At 40.7% G+C, this 24,620-nt stretch overlaps 1 pseudogene; it reads left to right on the top strand.

Moving 5' to 3' along the window:
* The first annotated feature begins 323 nt into the window (after positions 1 to 323).
* LOC118832179 lies at positions 324 to 18,815 on the top strand (annotated as a pseudogene).
* Positions 18,816 to 24,620: the final 5,805 nt, after the last annotated feature.

Genomic DNA, 24,620 nt, shown 5'->3' with positions numbered 1-24,620 from the left:
ATTGCATTATTGAGGGGGAAAAAAGGCATTTGTTACACAGGGGGTAAAAAATATTAACTTGGAGCTTGATCAATTGACTTCCACGTACCATTGGGGAAATACGTTAAAAGCCCTCAAAATCGCCAGGAGAGATGATGGAAGAAAGTGAAACCAATATTTACACCAAGCCAAGGACATAACTTCCACAAATGAAAGAAATTCTCTACACAAAAAAAACGAGAGATCCTCACTGATGCAGAAGAAAAAAAATCCGAGACAATTATTTGGAGAGAGTGAGGGAAGGATGAATCTCTAAGGGCGAGAAAATCCACCATGACATAGCCATGGAAATCAATGCTGGAGGCAAACTGAGGAACCAAAAGGATGAGGCGGCCAATCTAATTCAAGGTGAGGAAGTCATAACAAAGCATGAAGAAAAAGAAAATGTCCCAACCCTAGCAAAGGATGGCAGTCAATTCCAAGAAAAGCTGACATTTTATATAGGGTGTTAAGGTTCATGAAGTACTCTAAGCATATTATCTCATTTGAGCTTTACAACATCCCAGTATACTAGCTATGAAAGATAATATTATCCCCATTTTATTGAGGAGGAAAGAGAAGATCTGAGGGCTTAAGTAACTTGCCTATGGCCACACAACTTGTAAACATCAAGGCAGGATTCAAACTCCTATCTCTGACTTTCTAATATAACTCAATACCTTTCTTCTTTTCTTAATTGCCTTAATTGTCTTTATTGCTATCTTTTGTTTTTATGTCACCTTCATTTCCAATAACAGTCTTTCCTTTCCCCTATCCAGGTAGCTAAGTGCTATAGTAAAGAAAAAAGAAAAAAAAAGTAGTTCTGGAAAATATCAACCAAATCTGACAGTATATGCAGTGGTCCATACATTAGTCCCACACTTCTGCAAAGGAAGGAGAGAGGTAGCATTTCCTTGCTTCTTCTTCCTAAGATAAAGAAACTCAGAAGCACAGGAGCAAAAAGACCTACAGAATGGGGTCTTAGAAAGCGTTAAGATAAGTGGATTATAGAATTTACTTTGTCTAGGGGAGTAAAAGTCAACATTTAAAGGTTTACCCGCCACAATTAAGAGTTCAGAAGTAATCAGAAATGAAATCAATATTCACTGAGTTGGAAAAAAAAAAGGCTTTGTGCAAGGCCCTTTGAATAAACTCATAAATCGTTAGAGCTAGAAAAGAACTTAGTATTTAGTCCAAGCTTGTCATTTTAGAGGGGAGACAGCGATTGAGGGGAAAAGTTTTATTTCAATTGTCAAAAGACCTGGAATTGAGAGAAACTAGCTGTGACACCTTGGATATGTCAATGATCTCTCTAATTCCCAGTTTCCTCATATGTAAAACAAGTAGACTAGATTTTATTTTTAAGATCAACATAGAAAATATAAACTGAAATAAACCAACAAGCATTTATTAAGCACCTTTTATGCGGAAGGCACTGTGTTACGCATAAAAAAGGAAACTGTCTTTGCTGTTAAGAAGCTTACATTCTCTTGGGACAATATGTGTATATATAGATATATAGATATATAGATATATAGATATATATGTATATATGTATATATGTATGTATGTATGTATATATGAGGAAAATACATACATATAGTTTAGAGAGGGAAGGTACAAGAAGATGGAGGAGATCAGGAAAAGCTTCACATAAAATACAGGGCTTGAGCTGAGTCTTGAAAGAAATAAAGGACTCTATGAAGTAGAAGTGAGGAAGGAATATGTTCTAGGCATGGAGGATGGCCAATTCAAAGGTTTGGAACAAGAAGATGTCTGTGAGGAGTAGCCAGAAGAATAATTTATCTAAACCAGTGGTCAGCAAAACTACAGCCAGGAGAATCAAATCTGTCCCTTGGCCTGTTTTTATATGATTATGACCTAAAGATAGTTGTTATATTTCTAAATACCATAAAACTTTATTAAAAAAAAAGTAAAAACCATTCTTAGCTTCCAAGCTGTACAAAAACAGGTGTGGGCTGGATTTGGTCCCTCTGGCCATTAGTTTGCTGACCCTTGGAACCAGCTAGTGGAAAGAGGAGTAATATGTTTGTAGTCTGGAAAAAGTAGGTCAGGGCCATATTGTGAAGGGCTTCAGAAGCCAAGCAGAGTTTATAGTTTATCCTAGAGGCAATAATGAATCACTGGAGTTCATTGTATAGGGGAGCAACACAGTCAGACTTGTACTTTTAAAAAAAAATCTCTCTGGTAGCTGTATGGGGATGGATTGAAGTAGGGAAAAGACTGAAGAGGGGAGACCAATAAGGAGGCTGTAGCAAAGGCCCAAGTTAGAAGTATTAGAAGCAGCAAAGGACTGCACTAAGGTTGTGAGTATATGAGTAGGAAGGAAGGAAACAAGCATTTATTAAGCACCTACTATATACCAGGCACTGAACTAAGTGCTTCTAATTATTATCTTATTTGGTGCTCATAATGACCCTGGGAGGTTGGTGGTATTGGAGCTCATTTTATAATTGAGGAAACTGAGACAAACAGCACTTAAGACACTTGTTCAGTGTCACACAGCTAATAACAAGCATTATTCTCCTTTTACCATTTCTTTTATTTTTGGCCCCTGTTCCATTCTTACCTGCCTGGATAAGGCATTCATCAGACTGCTGCTACAACAGCTGCCTAACCACTTCTCTGATCTGTAGTTTCTTCCCCTCTCCAATCTATCAGACACACCCCTTCCAGAATCACTGTCCCATTATTCAACTTTAATTATGTTAATCCCCACCCCCAGCCCCAAAGTCTTCAGTGCCTTCATATCACCTACCAAAGAAAAGTCCAAATTCTTTAGTGTAATACTCAAGGCCTTCCACAATTTGCTTGCAATTTACATTTCTAATCTCATCTCCTATTACTTCATTTACCCTAAGCCGCAGCAAAACTCCACTATTTTGCTCCACTATTTGCTCCACTACAACAGACCTTCTAGCCCCATGCTTTCCTACCTCCCTACCTTTGTCCATACTACTCATATATCCAGATAGTTTCCCATCACAAGGCTTCTCTTTGCCCATCTTTCATGGCCCAGGAAAAAAAATAACTATTTTCTCCATGAAGCTTCTCTTTTTTCCCCAACTAAAAGTGGGCTCTTCTTCCTCAGAATGCTTATCACACTTTGTTTTTTTATCAACTTTCTTTTTCTTTTCTGTTAAATTTTATTTCTAATTCCAAATTCTCTCCCTCCTGTCCCTCCCCCCTCCACCCATTTTATGCACCTATAATACTAATTTGTATTATATACTTTTACATACATGTTTTATCTCCCCTGCTAGATTGTAAATTCCTTGAGGGGAAGGATTGTGCCTCGTTCTTCTTTAGAACACTACAATTGTTAAGAACTCAAACATTTCACAAATAAATAGATGGATTGGAGCTGAAGAGTTTTTGTGGTTCTCTCCAAGATATAAGACTAAACAGAGTAGCAGAACAAAGACTGGAATTCAGGTCTCCTGGCCCTTGATCTTTGACTTCTCCTCTGTCCCCTACCCTTTCTATTACACCACACTGCACATTCTTCTTCATTTATCATGTGCAAGTATACAATATTCTCACTGAGGCCTGTCCAAGTGTGTAGGACCTATTTTAAAAGGATTAAATTACTTTCCAGGGAAATTACTTTTGTCTGAAAACTCTCTTTCCGTCAGTCCGCTTTTTATTTATTTATTGCCTGCAGAGTTTAAATAAAGATAATAAATTGCATGATCGATAGTAACAACTAAGTTGCTTTGCTTAAAACTGATAATGAAGTATATAGATTTCCCATGAATAATTGAGGCAAATTGCTCCTGGCAAGGCCTGTTCCTCTATTTTCAGCTTCAGAGTCTGCATGGGCAAAGAAAACAGATTGAATAAGATACTCCCAAATCCAGAGCCTTTTTACTAGCAAATTACTTGTTCCTCCGTCTCTTCATCTGAAAAGCAGGGCAAATAGATAATTCAGTATCAATATGGTTGTTTCATGGATGGAGTGATTCATAAAATAAAGTACTACTACTACTTAACTATATTACTAATATACAAGTAAAGTCTCTCCCATTCAATGAATTAAAGATAGGTAGCATGCTTCTCAGATTTGCAGATGATATAAAGCTGAGAGGGAAAGCTAACACACTGGACATCAGAGTCAAAATCCTCTCCAAATTCCCCAAAGCTGTGGTGGTGGTGTTTTCTTGGCAAAGATACTGGAGTGATTTGTCATTTCCTTCTCTAGATCATTTTACAGATGAGGAAACTGAGGCAGAGTTAAGTGACTTGGCCAAGATCGCACAGCTAGTAAAGTGTCTGAGGCCATATTCGAACTCAAGTCCGCCTGACTCCAGGGCCAGTGCTCTATCCACTGCACCACCTAGCTGCCCTAGGAATAGACAATGTATTGGAAATATCAATGGAGTTTGAATCAGAGGACCTGAGTTCAGATCCTACCTCTGCCACTTAGTATTTCTGTGACCTTGGGCAAGTCACTTAACCTTTTTAGGCCTCCGTTTCTCTAGGTATAAAGTGAGAGAGTAGGACTGGATGGCCGCTAAGATTTCTTGTAGCTCAAAATCTATGATCCTATGAAGATGAAGTTTAACAAGGAAAAACTTAAGGTCTTATATTTTGGTTCAAAAGAAAATCACCATCACTGAATATGAAGGAATGATATTTTAAAAATCAAATTAAGGAGTGAGAAAGAGGAATGCCTGGAAGAAAGAGAAAAGGAAAGGTAGAATGGGATAAATTATGTCACATAAAAGAGGCAAGAAAAGGCTTTTACAGTGGAGGGAAAGAGGAGGGAGGTGAGGTGGAGTGATTCATTGACTCAAAGAGGGAATAATATACGCATGCAATTGGGTATAGAAATCTATCTTACCATACCAGAAAGTAGGAGGGAAGGAGATAAGAAAAAAGAGTGGGGAGTGATAGAAGGGAGGACAGATTGGGAGAGGGGGAAGTTAGAAGGAAAACACTTTTGAGGAGGGACAGAGTGAAAGGAGAGAGAGAATAGATTGGTGGGTAGAAGTGAGAATAGGATGGAGGGAAATACACTTCTTGTGGTTTTTCCCTTTTGTTCTAATTCTTCCTTCACAACATAACTAATGTGGAAATATGTCTAATGGTATTGTGCATGTACAGCCTATATCAAATTGCATGCTGTCTTGGGGAGGGGGAAGGAGAGAAAGGGAGAAAAAAATTTGGGATTCAAAATCTTATAAAAGTGAATGTTGAAAACTATCTTTACATGTAATTGGAAAAAATAAAATACTATTAAGTGGGGGGTGGAATTAACATCACAAATACAAGATAAGGAATGTTTGGGTAGACAGCAATTTACATAAAAAATAATAAATCCTGGGCTTTGGTAAAGTGTATGCTTATTATGTGGATAGCTAGGTTGATCAGTGAATAGAGTACTGGGCCTAGAGTCAGGAAGACCTAAGTTCAAATCTGGCCTCAGACACCAGCTGTGTGACCCTGGGCAAGTCACTTAACCCTTGTTTGCCTCAGTTTCCTCACCTGTAAAATGATCTAGAGAAGGGAATGTCAAACCACTCCAGGATCTTTGCCAAGAAAATCCTAAATGGGTTCACAAAGAGTCAGACGCAACTGAAATGACCGAACAACAAAAAAGAAGCTCATTATGAGTCAAAGAATGAAATCTTAGACTATACGGATTTAGGACAATTTAAGTTCCTTGAGGGCGAGAACTGTTTAATTTTTGTCTTTTTACCTCCTGGGATAGTTTCTGACATATGAGGGGGCCATCTCCAGTTGTCCTGATCTATATCTTACCCAGATGGCTCCAGAGGAGAAAGTGAGGTTGGTGACTTTGCACAATCCTCCAGCACTTAAATACAATTTAATTGCACCTACCTGATGTTGAGGTCCTCTTCCAGAATGAAGGACAAGCAACAACAACAACAGCCTGATACATAGTAGGTGTTTAATAAACGCTTGTTAATTGACTTGGGGAATGATAACCTCACTGATACTCTGCCCTACTCCAACCACATTTGGAATATCACATTCAATTCTAGGAAACTACACTTCATCTAGTACATTGTTAAGCTGGAGAGGCTGCAGAAGAGGTCAACCAGGCTGATGGAGGTCCCCAAGGTCGGGCCACAGGAGGATCCAGGGTTAACCTGGAGAGGGGAAGACTACCAGAGAGCATGACCGCTGTCTATAAGCACTCGAAGGGTTGCCATGTAGAAGAGCTGTTCTGCTTGGCCCCAGAGAGCAGAACAACTAATAATAGATAACATTTATGTAGCATTTACTATGTACCAGGCACTGCACTAAGCACGTTACAATTTTTAATAATAATAGTACTTAACATTTATATTAATACAAGTGTTAACAATAATAGTAGCTAACATTTATATGATGGCAGGCACTGTAAAGCCACTTTTACTTTACACTTTACAATTATTAGCTTTACTGTATGTACTTTACATTTACCGTCTCATTTCATTTGATCCTCACAACAACACTAGGAGGGAGGGGCTGTTATGATCCCTATTTTCCTGATGAGGAAACTGAGACAGACAGAGGTTAAGTGACTTGCCTGGGGTCACAGGGCTAATAAATGTCTCAGACTGGATTTGAAATCAGGTCTTCCTCATTCGAGGCCTGATGCTCTACCCACTGTGCCATCTATCTGCAGTGGGTGGAAGTGACCACAAAAAAAAAAAAGTAAATTTATGCTTGACGTCAGGAAAGACTTCCTAATCCTCCTAGTAGACTGAGCTAACTAGGGAGGTACTGAGTTCCCTATTCCTGGACATCTTCAAGTACAAGCTGGAAGATTATGTATTCATGACATTGTAGAGAGGATTCCTACTCAGGTATGGACTGAATTAGATGGTCTCCGAGGTCCCTTCCAACGCTGATCCTCCATCAGTGCCAATGTCAAAGGCACAGTCCTGCAGAAGGAGGGAGGTAGCTAAGCCTGTAGGATGGCGTTCCAGAGGCCAGAGACTCCTTGATCTTTGTTGTCAGGTGATTTACTAGCAAAGAGGAGTGGATGGCCTCTTAGCAGTTTCCTTAGGCAGGATCCAATTCTCCAACAATAGATGAGTTAAAGCTGAGAGCTTGTCTTGCTGGAAATTACAAAAACTCAATCTCCCTCTAACTTGACATTCAGATATTGCCTGCAGATATTAACTTCTCTGCACTCATAGCCATATGATGCCACCCTCCCTCACAGCCATGGGCCAACTGGGTATATAGGGATGCCCCTGGGAAGCCTTGCTCCCTGCACATAGCCTGAGCCCTCAAGAGAATGAGCAGAGAACATCCTCCGTTAATGTTCCTGGAACATCCCAAGCCCTTTGTGGGAAAAGGCCCAAACTGCATGTTTCCACTGCTCTAGTCCAGGGATTTGGGGAGGGGAGGCTGGAGGTATTTCTGGTTACAATCTCAGGAGCTTAGTCCTTCAATTCAACTACTATATAAGTGTCTACCATGGGCCATGTCTCACTGTAATCATGAATAAGACAAGGTCCCTCTATACTCAAAAGAGCCTACAATTTTGTAGCCCTTTGTCTCTTGTCACTTCTCCCTGCTCTATTTCTCCTACCCCCATTCATAGTAAATTATCAACAGTACCATACTCAGTTCAGGTTTTGAGTGCAACAAAACTATTTTAAATGGTTTAAAAATTGACAAGGTTATTAAATAGATAGGTAGATAGGTAGTAAGATAGGTTGAAGATAGATTGGTAGGTAGGTAACCTTTCTTATCCAGCTTGGGAGATGTCTCAGTCACTGTTCTATTTGTCAGTCATACAAGTTCAATCCCTCCCCAAAGTCCTCTTCCAACAAGCTATCTGAAAAAACTAGATGCCCTCCAGGATTCTAACCAACTTATTATCCATCCCAAGCAAGCATTTGTCATGCTGATCCCCAGCTTTCCCAGACATATCCAGGTATCAACTGGAAACCAAGAGACCTGGATCCTAGTCTCCACTCGGCCACTTTGGACAAAGTGCTTTGCCTCTCAGGGGCTCAGGCTTCTCACATATAAAATAAAGGATTGGACTGGATCTCTTGTCCCTTCAAGCTCTGAAATTCTAGAATCCATTACTATCAGTTTCCAGCCTTCCTTTTCTTTTTCACCCATCTCTCCCATGATCTCTTGCTTTTCTTCATCTACTGCAAGTGCCAGGCCCACATTGTTCTTCCATATAATGATGTTTAATCCCTACAGTTTCCTCTGAACATCGCATTTATTACTTTACATATTACAGGCTTAGAATAAACAGGAGGTCAGTCAATTGACATAGAGCGCCAGTGTTCCTAGTATTTTGTGCTGGGAGAGAAATGAAGAAATACAAGGTGAGCTCTTTGGAAAGTAAGCATATGTTAGCCCTCAGACTGGTTCTAGTTACTCCTTCTACCATATCCCCTAGAAGGCTGGGAGTAATAGAGAAACACACAGACTCAGGTTAAGGTTGTCTTTAAGGTCTATCGCCGGTGTGGCTTGATACACCCACAAGGAGTGTAATTATATAATCAAAAGTTTCTCCTTTCCAACTCCTTCCTTTATATTATCTGTCATCCTCTCACCAGAGCTCCAAGGCAAAGTTTATTTATAATCACCTGTTTGTTAGTGCATTTTCCTTCCTCAAATTATATTTCATTTATCTGTTTAAATGTCATATCCACACACATCCCATCCCCAATTTAATTTAAACCAAGTCAGCAAGGATTTATCAGGTACCTGCTATATGCAAGGCACTATGCCAAGCACTAGAAATACAAAGACAAAATAAGTGGTTTTTTCCTCAATGTAAGCACCTTGAGGGTAGGAACTATATGGTTTGTTCTGTTTTGTCTTTGTATCTTCAGCACATAGCACTGATGCCTTGCTCTCTAGTGGTAAGTGCTTATTAAGTTGAAATGCAATTGGATGCTGTTGTTTCATTTTCCACTGCATAACAGCAAACCAGTCCTCAATAGGCCATCTTCCACTGGACAATCAATAAGAATGTACTAGTTTCCTACCATGTTGTTAACTGATGGAAAATCCCAAGTCAGCATGAGTCCCTTAAGGGCATGGTTTTGGCAATTTCACTTTAACAGGCTAGTTTTTCAAGCCTAAGTGGAGCTCCATAATCCCAGTTGGACATTCCCAGTATTCATCCGCCCATACCCCTCAGACATCTCAGTCCACTCAGAGATTGCCCACCTATAATTAACATTGAAAAATACCCTTCAAATCCCATTTCATCTGAACCACTTCCAAGGATGTAATTATACAAATTTCCCATCTGTACCCTTATCTCTATCTCTCACTGGGGCTCTGACAATAGCCACCCACCTGGTCTCCCTACTTGTAATCTCTTCCTTCTCCAGTCTACCCTCCATACAGCTTCCAAAGCAATATTCCTAAAGGATAGATCTGTTTCTGCTCAATAAAACCCAGTAACTCTCTATCAGCTACAGAATACGAACTCCTCCATTTTGCATTTAATGTCCTTAATAACTTTGTTCCACCCTACCTTTCTCACTTTATTAGAGTCTTTATATTACTTTGCTTCATGTGGTCTTTAGTTCAACCAAACTGCTCTTCTTTCTCCTCCTCCCCCAGGACTCCCCAATCACTGGCTGTCTCCTTGAACGGAATGCTCTGTCTCTTTACTTCTGCCTTCTTAAAACCCCCATTTTACTTTGCAGCTTGGGTTTAATGGCACCACTTACATAAGGCCTTTCTTGATCTCCCCAACTGTTCACGTGTCCCTAGCCAATAAAAATGTCTGTATCATAGATGTCTCACCCGAGAGAATATAAGGTCCTTTATGGCAGGGATTATTTCATCTGCCCTTTTTTGTATCCATATTGCCTAGCACAGCAGAGGAGCTCAACAAATTTTGGTTACCTAGGATCATAGTGCCATTAGAGGCAAGATACAAAGCCAGACCTTCTGTCTCCACATCCAGTGTTGTTTCCACAACCTCACACTACTTTTCTGTCTTAGAAGGGAACTTTAGGAGGCAGCTAGGTGGTGCAGTGAATAGAGCACCAGCCCCAGAGTCAGAAGGACCTGAGTTCAAATGTGGCATCAGACATTTGACACATTTACTAGCTGTGTGACCTTGGGCAAGTCACTTGACTCCAATTGCCTTGCCTTCCCCACTCCAAAAAAAAAGGGGGGGGAACTTTAATGGGAGTTTTTTTTTCAGACTCTGAGGTTGGTTATCCATTCAGAACTTAGCACTTTCCTTTGAGGAATATAGCATTTAAAAAAGGAAATAAGAATTTGTTAACAGCCTACTACGTGCCAGATACTGTACTCGGCCCTCTTTGTAAATATTACCTATTTTGATCCTTATAACAATCCTGCATTTTAAAACTGAGGAAGCTAAAGTAGAAAGTCAGAGGTTAAGTGGCTTGCCCAGAGTCACACAGCTAGTAAGTGTCTGGTCTTCCTGACTCTGGCCCAGTGCTTTATCCATTATCTAGTTATCTCACTTTAGAAGATCTTTCAGTAACAGGCAGAAAATGCAGAATCCTTAATGGGACTTCTTCAATTTATGAATGGAAATTCTCGTTAACATGAAACGAAAAACATGAGAAAGATGAGCCCTTAATACCAGCAAGAACCAACTGGAGGCAAAAAAAAAAAAGCAAGCAACTCTTGCTTCCACCTCCCCTGTCTATTCAGTGTCCTCTTCCCCTCCTATAATGACCCTTTCCTCCCAACTTTGCCAGCCTTTTTTGTTGTCCAGAAGGTATTCCTAGACCTAAGGATATTCATCTTAGTGAGGGATTTTCTAAAATGTTAGGTATTTTGTCAGAGCAACTGGAAGAGTTGTTTTTAACTGGGAGAGGAGAGAAGGGATCTTTCCTAGAGAGATCTTTCCTTGGAGAACATCTAGTCCAAACTCTTCATTTCACAGCTGAGCAACCTGGGGTTCAGAAAAGTTCAATGATCTGCACAAGGTCACACAGCTAGGCAAGCAGTAGAATGTGAGATTGAGTCCAGACCATGTGCTTCCTATACTGGCACAGGATAGAGTTTCTCCAGTCACACCACGCAAGGAACACTGGGGCGGAGTGCAGAGTGCTGCATTTGGTGTCAGAAGATGGAGGGAAGCTCTGCTAGCTGTGTGACCTTGGGCAAGTCACTAGAACAAGGGTTCTGAAGTTTGTAAATTGAGGGAGTTTGTCTAGAACATGGATTCTTAACCTGGTATCTGTGAGCTCGTGTTAGAAATATTTATTTTTTATAAATATATTCCAATATAACTGGTTTCCTTTGTAACACTATGTATTTTGTTTTAGGCTTTTAAAGATTTTCTTCTGAGGAGGGTCCATAGACTTAGCCAGACTAACAAAGGTCTGGGTCAGAGAAACAATAAGGAATTTTTGGTCTAGAAGAGCTCGAAGGTCCTTCTGACTCCTTAATCCTAGGACCCTCTAAAGAACCCTTCCTATTCCCCCTGCTTGTAGATCTGCCCCATCCATACCATAGGACATACCAACAGGACAGGGTCCTGGTGCTAGGAGGCATCTTGGGAGCAAGGAGGCATAATGTTTTACCATTAAAAAAAATTAAATGAGGTCAGATGCCAAAGCTAACTAAGAGGAAAAACAAACCAAGAACTGGAGAGGGGGAGTTTTTGTCTCCTTACAAGTTCTCTGCCAGCAGGCAGCCCTGAGGCATGCTTCTAGGGGAGCCACTGCCTCACTCCTGTGGAGATGAGGCCTTGGCAGGCTGTTTAAGATGCTCTTACCTAAAAACCCTGCTATGGCCTCTGGCATAACAATAGCCCTCTGTTCCCCATGACAAAGTGTGTGGGCTCTCTCTGTTGTGACCTACCTCACCCCATCCTTACCCAGGCCACTCCTGTCTCCTGTTGTTCCATGCCCAGGCTGACAGCTTCCTGTAAGGGGGCCAGCTCAGGACAGGGAGACATCAAGAGGAAGCTCAGAGGCTCTCTGCTTATGAGACTCTGGGAAAGTCATTTCCCTTGTCTGAGCTTCAGACTCCTTCCAGATCTAAATCCTAGGATTCCATAAAATAATAGAGGCCGCTAAAGGTCACAGTAGAGTGCTAGATAGGAAGTTAGGAAGACCTGAGTTCAACTCCTACTTCAGATACTACCCAAGTGATCAAAGGCAAATCACTGAGCCTCAGTTTTCTCATTTGTAAAATAAAGATGATAACAGCACATGCCTCCTAGGGTTGTTGGGAGGTGAAATGAGATAATATTGTAAAGCATTTTGCAAACCTTGAAGCTGAGCCTGGATTCCGGAAGCCCTGAGATCAAATCTGGCCTTACTTGCTAGAACTGTGACCCCGGGCGAGCCACTTAACCTCTGCCTGCCTCAGTTTCCTCCTCTGCAAAATGGGAATGATAACTTCTTCCTGCTTCATTTTCCTCCTCTACAAAATGGATAATAATGGCATGTACCACACAGGCTTGTTGTGAGGATTCAATAATTTGTATGAATGCTTCCTTACCTACTTACTGAGCAGTGTGTATACTGTCGTTTAGAGTCCAAGCACAGTTGGCTTTTGACCCCCAAATGCATTACTTCTAATTCATGCTTCTTCACACCTCTACTCAATTTACCCAATCTACCTGAAAATGTCCCTAATTCCTTGGAATGGCATTGACCATTCCAATTTTCAGCTAGTTTGTTTTATAGTAAGAGAAGTCTCGGGTCTCAATCATTCGGTATATTTGCCCTAAATACACAAGGTCTTTAAATGGATCACTGCCACTGGTTCAGTCACTTTCACTGACCCTGAATTACTTCCTCTTGTTACAAGCAGCGCAAACTAAGCTTCCCAACCTAATCCAGTTCTATTACCAAGGCTGGCCTAATGTGAAAGCACACTAGGAGACCACCTAGCATAAGTAAGGCACGGTGTTTGCGGGAGATTCAGAGATTCATAAGACACAGCTGTTACAACGAGAGATGGTGGGGTGTAACGAAAAGGCACTGCCTTCAAGAACGCACTGCCGCCTCTCTGCCATGAAGAGGCATGTTACTAGGACTTTAATGGAGCAACACTATTACATACTATTATTATCTTTTACTATTATTATTGTTAAACACTTCCAAATAAGTGGTACAGTCAAATATTATAGAAGGTCAACGAAGAGAAAGAATATTTTTAGCTATGGTGATCAAAGGAGACTATCCCTAAAGGCCACTGTGGGAGATTGTGTTGTCTCTCCATTTAGAATATAAAATACCTTGAAAGCAGGGACTAGCTTGCTTTTTTATTTGTATCTCCAAACTGAACTCAATGCTTCCCACATGGTAAGCACTTACTACATGTTTTTTCATTTGTTCATTCCCTCATTCACTATGGGTATGAGTCTGCAAGGGGCGAGGGAGGAATGGAGCACCAAAGAAAGAATTTCAAGATATACTCTGAGGATAAAGAGTTCCCATATGGAAGTAGTAGGATGTAAGATTGGAAAGGTAGATTGAGGCAATGATGTGAAGAAAAATGCCACTAGGGGCATCTAGGTGGTGCAGTGAGTAGAGCGCCAACCCTGGAGTCAGGACGACCTGAGTTCAAATCCAGCCTCAGACACTTGACACACTTACTAGCTGTGCGACCTTGGGCAAGTCACTTAACCCCAATTGCCCTGCCTTCCCCCCTGCAAAAAAAAATACCACTAAAAGATAGCAGAACTCAGATCCATGCAATGATCAATCATCTCTGGAAGACGACTGATGAAGCCACCTTCCCACATAAAGTGGTGGTGGACTACTATTATGAAATGACGCGTAGACCTTTAGACACAATAGGTGTTGTTTTGCTTAACTGGATTTCCTTATTGGTTGTTCAGCTCTTTTTCAGTTGTGTCCAATTCTTTATGACCCCATTTGGGGTTTTCTTGGCAAAGATACTGGAGTAGTTTGCCATTTTCTTCTCCAGATCATTTTACAGATGAGGAAACTGAGGCAAATAGGGTTAAGGGAGTTGGCCAGGGTCACACAGCTAGTAAATGTCTGAAGCTGCATTTGAACTCAAGTCTTTCTGACTCCAGGCCTGACCCTCTATCCATTGCACTACCTAGCTGTCACATTTCCTTGTTACAAGAAAGAATTCTATGGCAGGGTATACCTGGGTGATAGGGAAAGAGTAAGGTAAGTTATTCCAAAGGCTTTTTTGTTTGTTTTTAAGCATTAATAAAACTTTTCTTTTTAAGGTGGGTTGAGGCCAGCTTGCAACCCTGAATCCCAGGCTAAGGAGTTTAGCGTGTTTTTGCAGTCAAAGTAGAATTCCCTGGAGTCTTTTTATACTTTGTTAAAATATTTTAAACTCTCATCGGTCATGGTGAGCCATCCTGTACCATGATGGGAATCCCCTACCCCCAACCTGTCCTCCAGATGTGCCAGGAAGTCTATTTCTTTATGGCTCTTAGGAGGTCAAGTAGGCTCTCTCTCCTTCTCTTCCCTCTGGCTAAGGGAGCCTCACCTTCGTTTTGAAATGACTGGGCTTACTACAGGAGGTGGTAAAAATAAATAATTCCTTGACTCTGCTGATAAACAACAAGCTCATTTTTCACTGCTTCATGGAAGGAGCCAGCCCCTTCATACCAGGCAGGGGTAACATGTTTCTTGATGGACTCCATGTCACCTTCTTTGCCAGAACCATCAGCCAATACTTTATATTCCAATGTATCGGGTTCCCTTTGTAACACTATGTATTTTGTTTTAGGCTTTTAAAGATATTCTACTGAGGAGGGTCCATAGACTTAGCCAGGCTGACAAAGGGGTTTGGGACACAGAAACAATAAGGAAAGAGAAGTCGAGAAAGAATATGGCCCCATTTCTCCCTGCTACGGTTGAACTAACACTAGCCTCCCTATTAGCCAGGGTCTGATCAGCTAAGGTTTGGTTTTCTCAAATCCTTCTTCCATCCCTCAGGGCTTTTGAAGGCCCTAGAGGTCTAGGTGGGGTGAGAGTTGGAAGGAATGATTGACTTCCAATTTATGCTGCTACTGCTGCTGCTGGTTCATGTACCACAGGAGGTATAAGGAAAAAAGCACTAAATTTGGAGTCAGAAGACCTGGGTTTGAATCCCAGTTCACTGTGTGACTTAAGCCTTGTGGGTCTCAGTTTCCTCATCTGCAAAACGAACGGATTAGAGTAAATGAATTCTAAGATTTCTTCCAACTCTAAATCTATGATCCTTTGATATGAGAAGGAAAGAAAAAAAAGAAGGAAGACTAGGGTCACTAGTCTTTTGTTCATCACTGTTTTCCCTAGGGTACTAACCTGTCCATTACTCTATGGTAAGATCAGTCGTCTAGGATTCACACATCACTCTTTTGATTGTGGTCTCTTTCTGATGTCTTCTTCCCTATCATTCCCACTCTGTTTCTTCCACCATGCCTAGGCAAATATAGATGCCCAGATAAAAACTATCACAGTGGGTTCACCCGGGAACTTGTGAATGAAAAGCGTTTCTGTGAATGAAGGACAATTTGCAGCTAGTTTTCAGATGAGAGATTGATAGACAAGAGAAATCTAAAAGCAGGAAAACTTGTGAAATGTGGGAAACCCAATCCAGCTTGATTCATCAGGATGTGAGTTATAAAAGCAGGAGAAAAAAAAATGGTACTGCTTCTCCTAAGGTGAAGGCTGTAAGGTGGGTTTGAAGGTATTGGGAGGGAAGATGGGCAAATTTAGAGGCTTGGAAAAAATCTCACTTAATTCAGAATACTCAAAGAATATAGATTGTTCTTAAAAAATAGAGTACCTGTCCTGGCTATTTTTTTCTTAGAGGAAAGAAGAGAAGGGAGGTGGCAGAGATAAGCTGCTTCTCTGCCAGCAAAGGGGAACAGTTGCAGAATAAGAAGGGAAGGAATATATTGGGGCTCATCATTGGGGACAAGTCAGGAAAGCAGGGCTACCTAATATTCAGTCAGGGTCTGGAGTTGCAGTCCTGGTTCTGTCACTTATAATGTGTCCTTGGGGAAGTTCACCTGTGTATATGTATTAAAAAGATGATTAAGAACTTCTATATTCCCTTTGTCACAAACTGAGATGGCGAAAAGAACTCGGGATTGGGAATAGAAGAACTGGCTTTTAGCTCCTGCCCTGGTACTTAATTGGGCAAGTTTATGAACCTTAGTTTTCCCATCTGTAAAATAAAGACAGGAAGTGTCCATTGGATCTGTTGTTATAGTTCTGTCATCCCGTGCTCTCCATTCAACATTCATTCAACAAGCATTGGTTGAACACTCACTAGGGGCCAGACTGAAAGGAGGTATGGGATAATGGAAAGAGAGTAGCCTCAGTGTAGAGAAGACCTAGATTCAAGTCTTACCTCTGGTGATATGACCCTGGGCAGATCATCTAATTTCTCTGTGTTTCAAGCAATTTCATAAGATTTCAAGTTGTTGTAGATATGCATTGGTAAAGGGTTCCCTATACTCATGAAGTCACATGTCTAGGCCAAAACAAAATCACACACAAAACCCACTATACCCCCACTAGTGATAGGAGTGGGGAATACAAACACAAAAGAGAAATAATATCTACCTTTAAGGGGGTTTACATCCCTTGGGGATTGGAGGTGGGGGTAGGGCCACACTGGATGGTGCTAAAACCTTACCAGAACCATAAGGCACAACCCAGATCCTGAGACACCCATGAATATCACCTACCCCCCATCTATTCAATGCCCTCTTCCCCTCCTATAGTGACCTTTTCCTCCCAACCTTGCCAGCCTTCTTTGTTGTCCAGAAGATATTCCTCAACCTAAGCATAGTAAGGGATTTTCTAAAATGTTAGATATTTTGTCAGAACAACTGGAAGAGTTGTTTTTAACTGGGAGAGGAGAGGAAGGATCCTTCCTAGAGAAGACCTTAGAGACAATCTAGTCCAAACTTTTCATTTCACAGCTGAGCAACCTGGGGTTCAGAAAAGTTCAATGATCTGCACAAGGTCACACAGCTAGGCAAGCAGTGGAATGTGAGATTGAGTCCAGACCATGTGCTTGCTATACTGGCACAGGATAGATTTTCTCCAGTCACTCCATGCAAGGAACACTGGGGCAGAGTGCAGAGTGCTGCATTTGGTGTCAGAAGAGGGTGGGAAGCTCTGCTAGCTGTGTGACCTTGGGCAAGTCACAAGAACAAGGGTTCTGAAGTTTGTAAATTGAGGGAGTTTGTCTAGAACATGGATTCTTAACCTGGTGTCTGTGAGCTCGTGTTAGAAATATTTATTTTTTATAAATATATTCCAATATAACTGGTTTCCTTTGTAACACTATGTATTATGTTTTAGGCTTTTAAAGATATTCTACTGAGGAGGGTCCACAGGCTTAGCCAGACTGACAAAGGGGTTTGAGACACAAAAACAATAAGGAATTTTTGGTCTAGAAGAGCTCATCGGTCCTTCTGACTCCTCAGTCCTAGGACCCTCTAAAGAACCCTTCCTGCTTGTAGATCTGCCCTATCCATACCATGGGACATACCAACAAGACAGGGTCCTGGTGCTAGAAGGCATCTTGGGAGCAAGGAGGCATAATGTTTTACCATTAAAAAAAATTAAATGAGGTCAGATGCCAAAGCTAACTAAGAGGAAAAACAAACCAAAAACTGGAGAGGGGGAGTTTTTGTCTCCTTACAAGTTCTCTGCCAGCAGGCAGCCCTGAGGCATGCTTCTAGGGGAGCCACTGCCTCACTCCTGTGGAGATGAGGCCTTGGCAGGCTGTTTAAGATGCTCTTGCCTAAAAACCCTGCTACGGCCTCTGGCATAACAACAGCCCTCTGTTCCCCATGACAAAGTGTGTGGGCTCTCTCTGTCATGATCTACCTCACCCCATCCTTACCCAGGCCATTCCTGTCTCCTGTTGTTCCATGCCCAGGCTGAGATGGGAAAAGTTAAGAGTACAAGAGGCACCTGGAGATATTGCTTGAGTACCTCCAGGTCTGCATGGACAGGGTAAAGCCCCTACAAGACCAGAATGAGTTGTTTGAGAAGATTCAGAACGAATTTGAGAAGAAATGGGCTGGCCAAAAGAGACAATCAGTTCCTTTACCCACACTGGAACCCATCTTGACCTCTCTGCATTTTCCTCCTGAGAGGAATTGGCCTCCTTGTGCCTAGACAGACTAAAACCTGTGCTCTTGGTTTTAGGACCAAAATGTGCTGGAGCACTGGAAAAGGGAGCCCAGAGGCTAAAGCAGTTAAAGGCAAGCCCCTGGAATCTTGACTCCTCCATTTAATAAGAATCCCAAATGAAAAGGGACCAAGAGGGACACTGAGAGAAATAAAGACATTGCTTTTCTTGAAGCCCAGATCTACAAGTATGTAGATTCTTGGGGAGCACCACCATCGCACATGAAAATGTGCAACACAAACAGGGACAGAAGAGGAAAGAGAGGAGGAAGAGGAAGAGCAAATAAGTGAGAGTGAAAATAAAGAAGAAGAGAACAAATTACCTACAACCCAAGAAACCTGCCCTTGGGTTGGGATGGCAAACCCATTCCCTACTGGCTGTATCGACTACATGGTATCACTATCAACGATAACTTTGAGATCTGTGGGAAGTATGCCTACTGAACACCCAAGGCCTCTCAGAGGCACTTTGCAGAATGGCATCATGCTCATGCCGTGAGGTGCTTGGACATTCTAAATACAGCTCACTTTGCTGATGTGACCCAGATTGAAGATGCTCTCTATTTGTGGGCCAAGTTGAAAATGCAGAAGGCTTCTGAATGGTGGCAGCTGGACACTGAGCAGGGGTATGAGGATGTCAGTGGCAATGTTGTGAGTAAGAAGATGTATGAGGGCTTGAAATGCCACAGACTGCTCTAGTGTCTTGAGGACAAGCTCCACGAATGGTTGAGCATTCTAGGATTTGACATATTTCTATTCCACATAAGCACATGTTCCCAAAGACTCCACTACATGATCTAACATTCTAGCATGTGTCTTATGAAGAGACAAAAAGTGGACATAGTGAAGGTTTGAAATATTTTCAATCTTTTGTTTTATATTGAAAAAGTTTCTGCAAAAAGTCTGCCTAAATTCCTATTGTTTGGATCATATCTTTAATGATTTGATACATACATGTAGGGGATGGAGAAGATGGTCTCTGAGATCCCTTCTAATTCTTGGTCTATGAGCCTATGATCCCTATTCATATATTAGTCGGTACCTTAGTTAATCCTTCACTTACCGTGACTGAAGCCTTAGTTGTAGAAATCTCAGGGGTCATTCTTCATACTTGACTGGAGCTATTCATCTCAATATGGTGGTCATTTAACACTCAGCCCCAGTGAAAAATGTGTTATAAGCAGTAAGTCTATCTATTTTTCTTTCCTAACTTTCAGAAGCTTTTCACCACTTTGCTTTCTGATGAATCCAATGAAATCTTTTCAAATAGAGTCTCCACCCCTTAGCAAATAATTCTGGAGTTTTCTGAACTTAGGAGTACATTAGTCACTACCTTCATAGGCATTTTTAGCATTGTGCCTAATTCAAGAGAGTGTATAGTAAATGGAAATGAGTCATTAGGAGATATGGGTTTATGTCCCATTTTAACATTTACTAGCTGTGAAATTGGACAGGTCATCCTAACTTTCTGAGCCTCAGTTTCTCATCTGTAAAATGGAAACAATACTGCCTCATTTGTTGTGAAAAAAGTGCTTTGTAATTCTTAAAAATTTTTAAACATAAAAGTTATTAAGAGCCTCCTAGAAGAAAATTGCATCATCCCTAAAGTAGATGTTTTCCTCTGAGGAACAACGTTTCATTCTGACAATCAGCAAAGAAATACCTCAGTACTTGGGTAGCACATCCATTGGGACATGTGGCCCCACCCTTCCACACTTTATTCATGACTTTCTATGGCCAAAGATTGTCCTCACCTCTGATCACCATTCTGTTGATAAGTTTCTTTGTATTTAGCTAAGTGACACATAATTCAGAGGACACATAATCCATCATCCAACTCATGCTCCAAGTCTTTCCAGCTTGGTAGGAGTGACCAAATCCTACTGAGATTCACGGTATGGATCCCGCTGCAAAGCCTTTAGAACCCAGCCAGTTTTATGTTGAACCAACAGAGGAGGACATTAGTGATGCTAACTGTGTCAGTTGTGCCTCAATCATCGAAATCAAATCTTCTAGACATCCCTCACCCTATTGTACCCAATACTAGCTGCCCTGCTAATTAAGGACCATTCTCAACCTTATCTTCAAAACCAGTTATTGAATCTGAGATCCTGCAGACAAGTCCCATAATAAAACTTTGGTTTGTGAAATTCTGGTGAGTCATAACAGGTACCTTAATGTCACAAGACATGTTTTCACAAAGTCAAACAGAGAAGCCAAAAATTAGATTTCAGAAAGATTAAGCTCTTTAATAAAAAGAAGGATAGGAATTGTATTGCTGTTTAAATTCAAAAATTGTGTGAATCAGGACTTTGGGGAGAGCTGCCTTCATTTAAATCTATGGTCCTGTTAATTTTAATAGAGTAAAGTACTCCTGAGAGTACTTAAGAGGCCCATGGTGGCTCAGTGGATAGAGCAATGGGCCTTGGGTCAGAATCACAGGAGTTCAAATCCAGGCTCAGATACTTCTTAGCTGTGTGACCTGGGGGCATGTAACCTCTGGGCATGTAACCTCTGATTGCGTGATAAAAGGATCCACTGGAGAGGGAAATGGCACATCACTCCAGTATCCTTGCAAAGAAATCCCCATGACCACAGGGTCATGAAGAGTCAGACATGACTAAACAACTGAACAACCAAAAAGCACCCTAGCAAAGAGAAGAGATCTGTCCTTTTCCTGTGGACTTCCCCACCCCACCCCTCCCAGTATAATGCAATGCTGTCCGACATTAATCGGAATTAATTAATACAGGCAGCATGGTAAATGGAAGGAATACTCAATTTGTGGCTAAGAAAAACATAAATTAAATTCTATTTCTGCTACTTACTAGACATATGGCCATGGATAAGTGACTTTGCTTCTGTTTTATAAAGTCTCAAATGCTATAGAAATATGAGTTATTTTTTAATATCCCCAGGGTTTATAAACGAAAGCAAGATGTATTTTATTTCAAATCATATTTTCATTGATTAGAAGTGTTCAAGTGTATTGAACAAATATCCCAGCTATTCACACAATATGTTAAGTTCATATCACATGGTATGATTGACATTAGAACTCTTTCTTCTCCGTTCTTAACAGATCCACCATTAATTAATCCAGAGTTCAGACTACTACACAAAAGGGAACCTATAGAGTTCATCTATCAGCATGTTATAAATGAGCAAAATTGGGCCCAGAACTGAACAGGAAGAGAAGACCAAACTGGATTGTCTGCAAGAAATGTGAAGTTTTTCTTAATAACCCTGAATTGCTTTTATACAGAGGTTCACCTTTATAACACCAATATACTTCCAGTGATGCTATATAGCTGTGAGTTATACAATACCAAAGTTTCCAAAGAACTGAAGTTGCAGGTCACCCAAAGGGGAATAGACACACAGAGGGTGTGAGCAGGGTGCAACAGGAGGAATTATGTAGGAGAAGCTCCATAAAAGATGTCATCAGAAAATCTCAGCTTTACTGCTTATTACCTATGTGACCTTGGGCAAGTCACAATCTGTCTGGTCCTCAGTCTCATTATCCACAGAATGAATAGGTCAGACTAGATGACCTCTAAGAGACTTTCCAGCTTCCAATCTATAATTCTATAAAAATATGACATGAAAAACAAGATGAGTTTGTTATATAGCAAAAATGAAAGATAACCAATGGGCAATCCATATATGCTGCTAGTATCCAAGTGTAATAGCATTTTAAGAACTGATTGATATGCTGGGATTTGTCATTCAGAGGATGTCATTACTCTAAGCCCAGAGAAGAAATTTTGAACTAATACAGTCTTTGAGCTGGACTTGAATCATGCTCAAAAAGCTTTGAAAAAGACAGTTTTCGAGACCACCAAATGTCAAAGAAAAGCACTAGGTTGGCAGGACCTGGGGAGCAGCAGCAGTGAGGAGGTGGTGTTGTCAGACCCTTACAAGACTTAATGAGCTGTGTGGCAGTGACTGCCAAGGGGACAGTGGGTAAACAGAGAGAGTGGGGGAAAGAGCTGAGCTATAAGGGAGAAGGGAAAAACCATACTGGGGGACTTGGGACAAAGAATTCAAGTTGGAAGGAGCTCCTTAAAGGCAAAGACTATTTAAAAAAATTTTTTTTAATTTTTGACCTTTGTATCCCCAGTGCTTATTACAATGCCTGGCCTGTGTTGTTGTCAAGTTGTTTAGTTGTGTGCAACTCTTTGTGACCCTCTTTTTACGGGGTTTTCTTGGCAAAGATACATTTCCTTTTCCAGCTCAGCATACAATAGGTATTTAATAAATGCTTGATAACTTGATTTGCCTTAACATCTTCAAAGACTGAGGGAAATTCCAAAAGATCTATACTCTCTCCAACTTCTACTATTCAAGGTAGTCTAACAATGGGTACTGTTATATACTCTTATTAAGAAAACAAACCAAAACCTTCTGTATCCTGATTTTTTCTTCATATATAAAGAAACCAGGAATAGTCATGAAGGCTTATATTGTGTGCTTAGCCTGTACAGAGAAAAAGGGAGTGAAGGAAGTTGGGGCTTAGCTGGTCAAATGAATAAAAAGCCCAAGAGAATTTCTGGGTAATTAATAATCAATTTATTAATTAGGCTAGCAAATAATCTATAAATTGAGGTCAATGGTTTCCACTCAGTAACCAAAGACACCTAATGGAAATATTGAATGCCTTAAATATTCTTAGAAAAAGGAATGCTGTTGACAGGAGAAATCAACCCTGAGGGGGGTAGACATATTATAAGGAGGTGGTCTAAAAGTCTTCAGCTACTCCTGCTGAGAACTTGACTTGATCATGAGACCAGTTGCCTCTAGCTATCTGGAAAAAAGAATCCATCTCCGCCTAGACCACTTAAGTTGAAGGACAAGCCCCAAATTCACCTAGATTAGATTCTCTTTACCCTTTAATCAGAAATAAGCTCTCCCAGTTGGTTGGGGCCAGTGTAAGATAGAGGAGAATGTTCCTGGAGGGTTAGGCCAGTCTCATCAGACTGATTGACCTGGAAGGATTAGTTTTCTTTTCTTTTTTTTTTTTTAAATGAGGAAGTAGAAAGAGAAAAAAAACCTGGACCCCAATATTAGTAATGAGTTATGAACAGAAAATAATTTTTCTCACTGGAAGTAAGCAAAATATAAATTAAGCCAGATATTTTGATTTTAGTATCAACTTTTCATCTGAATCCGTAAAATGGTAAAGAAAGAAACTACATGGACCAGAGGACCATTATATTGCCCCTAGACTACAGGCTAATTCTTGTTAACTCCCTACCCCTCTGCCTAGTCAGCGGAGATATATTTCATTATCTGGGATCATTATTGGATTTTTTAGTTACTCAGGGAGTAACTGCCTTTTAGTGAACTTTTCATGGATATCGTCTTAGTCATTGTCATTGACATTCATAGGGTGTGGGCCAAGTTTCCAGAATGACAAAGAATCTCTATAGGATATGCCCGCACAGGGGCTCATGCTCTAGGAACATCCATGAGCATTTTGTACTTTGTTCATCTGATTCTTCTAATTTCAGTCTAGGTCAGTTTATATAAATCTTCCCTAGGCAGTGAGGTAGGCCAGTAGATAGAATGCTGGACTTGGAGTCAGGAAAATCTGAATTCCAATCCTGCCTCAGATCTTTATTAGCTGTGTGACCCTGAACCTATACTTCTCTCTGTCTCAGTTTCTTCATCTGTAAAATGGGTTTCTTCATCTGTAAAATGTAATAACAACTTACCTCGCTGAGTTGTTGTGAGGGTCAAATAAGATAACATATGTAAAATGCTTTGCAAATTTTTAAATGCTATGTAAACTCCAACCATCATCATCATCTTTGTTGATTGGATTTAACTTCCACCTCTGTGTGACCTTGAGCCAGTTACTTAATCTCTGTGGGTCTTAGTTTCCTCTTTGGTATATTGAGGAAGTTGGACTAGATGACCTCTCAAGCCTCTTCCTCTAAGTTTATGAGCCTATAAACACAGTTATCTCTATGGTTGCCTCTATCACGAAATTTTATACGATCTTCACATATTGTGTGGGAGCCATCTTATTTGGGAGGAGCTTACTTTCACCCCAAAAGTCCAAACCCATTTCTAATAGAATTGAGGCTGAAGTGGAGAATTTGTCTAAGTTATTTTAACTCCCAGAATATTCTGGACTTCTGAGTGCTCAGCTATGAAATGACATCTTGTTATCATTGTCTCCCCTTAATACTGTCCAATCAGCTGCTTCCAGCTTTCAGTTCTGGGCAGAGATCTCTCTTTTTTTTCAAATAATTTTGATATCCTGTTTCCCATGAGATTCATTTACATTTTTTGATGGACAACTATTCTGTTCTATGTGTCTGAGAATGGATCAAAGGAGAACAGGCTTCCTATCATTTCTATCTTCTTTATGAATTATAAAATTAAATATCATCCCAAATTAAAGTCACTCTCCATGCTCTTTCCTTGATTATATCATTGAGAAGAAAGACATAGCCTAATAGCAGAAAATCAAAAAAGACTTCTGACTAATCTTTC

Source organism: Trichosurus vulpecula, chromosome 9 (genome assembly GCF_011100635.1).
Source record: "Trichosurus vulpecula isolate mTriVul1 chromosome 9, mTriVul1.pri, whole genome shotgun sequence".
NCBI classification, from domain to species: domain Eukaryota; kingdom Metazoa; phylum Chordata; class Mammalia; order Diprotodontia; family Phalangeridae; genus Trichosurus; species Trichosurus vulpecula.
Note: the sequence above shows the minus strand (reverse complement) of the source record. Positions and strands in the feature narration are given on the sequence as shown.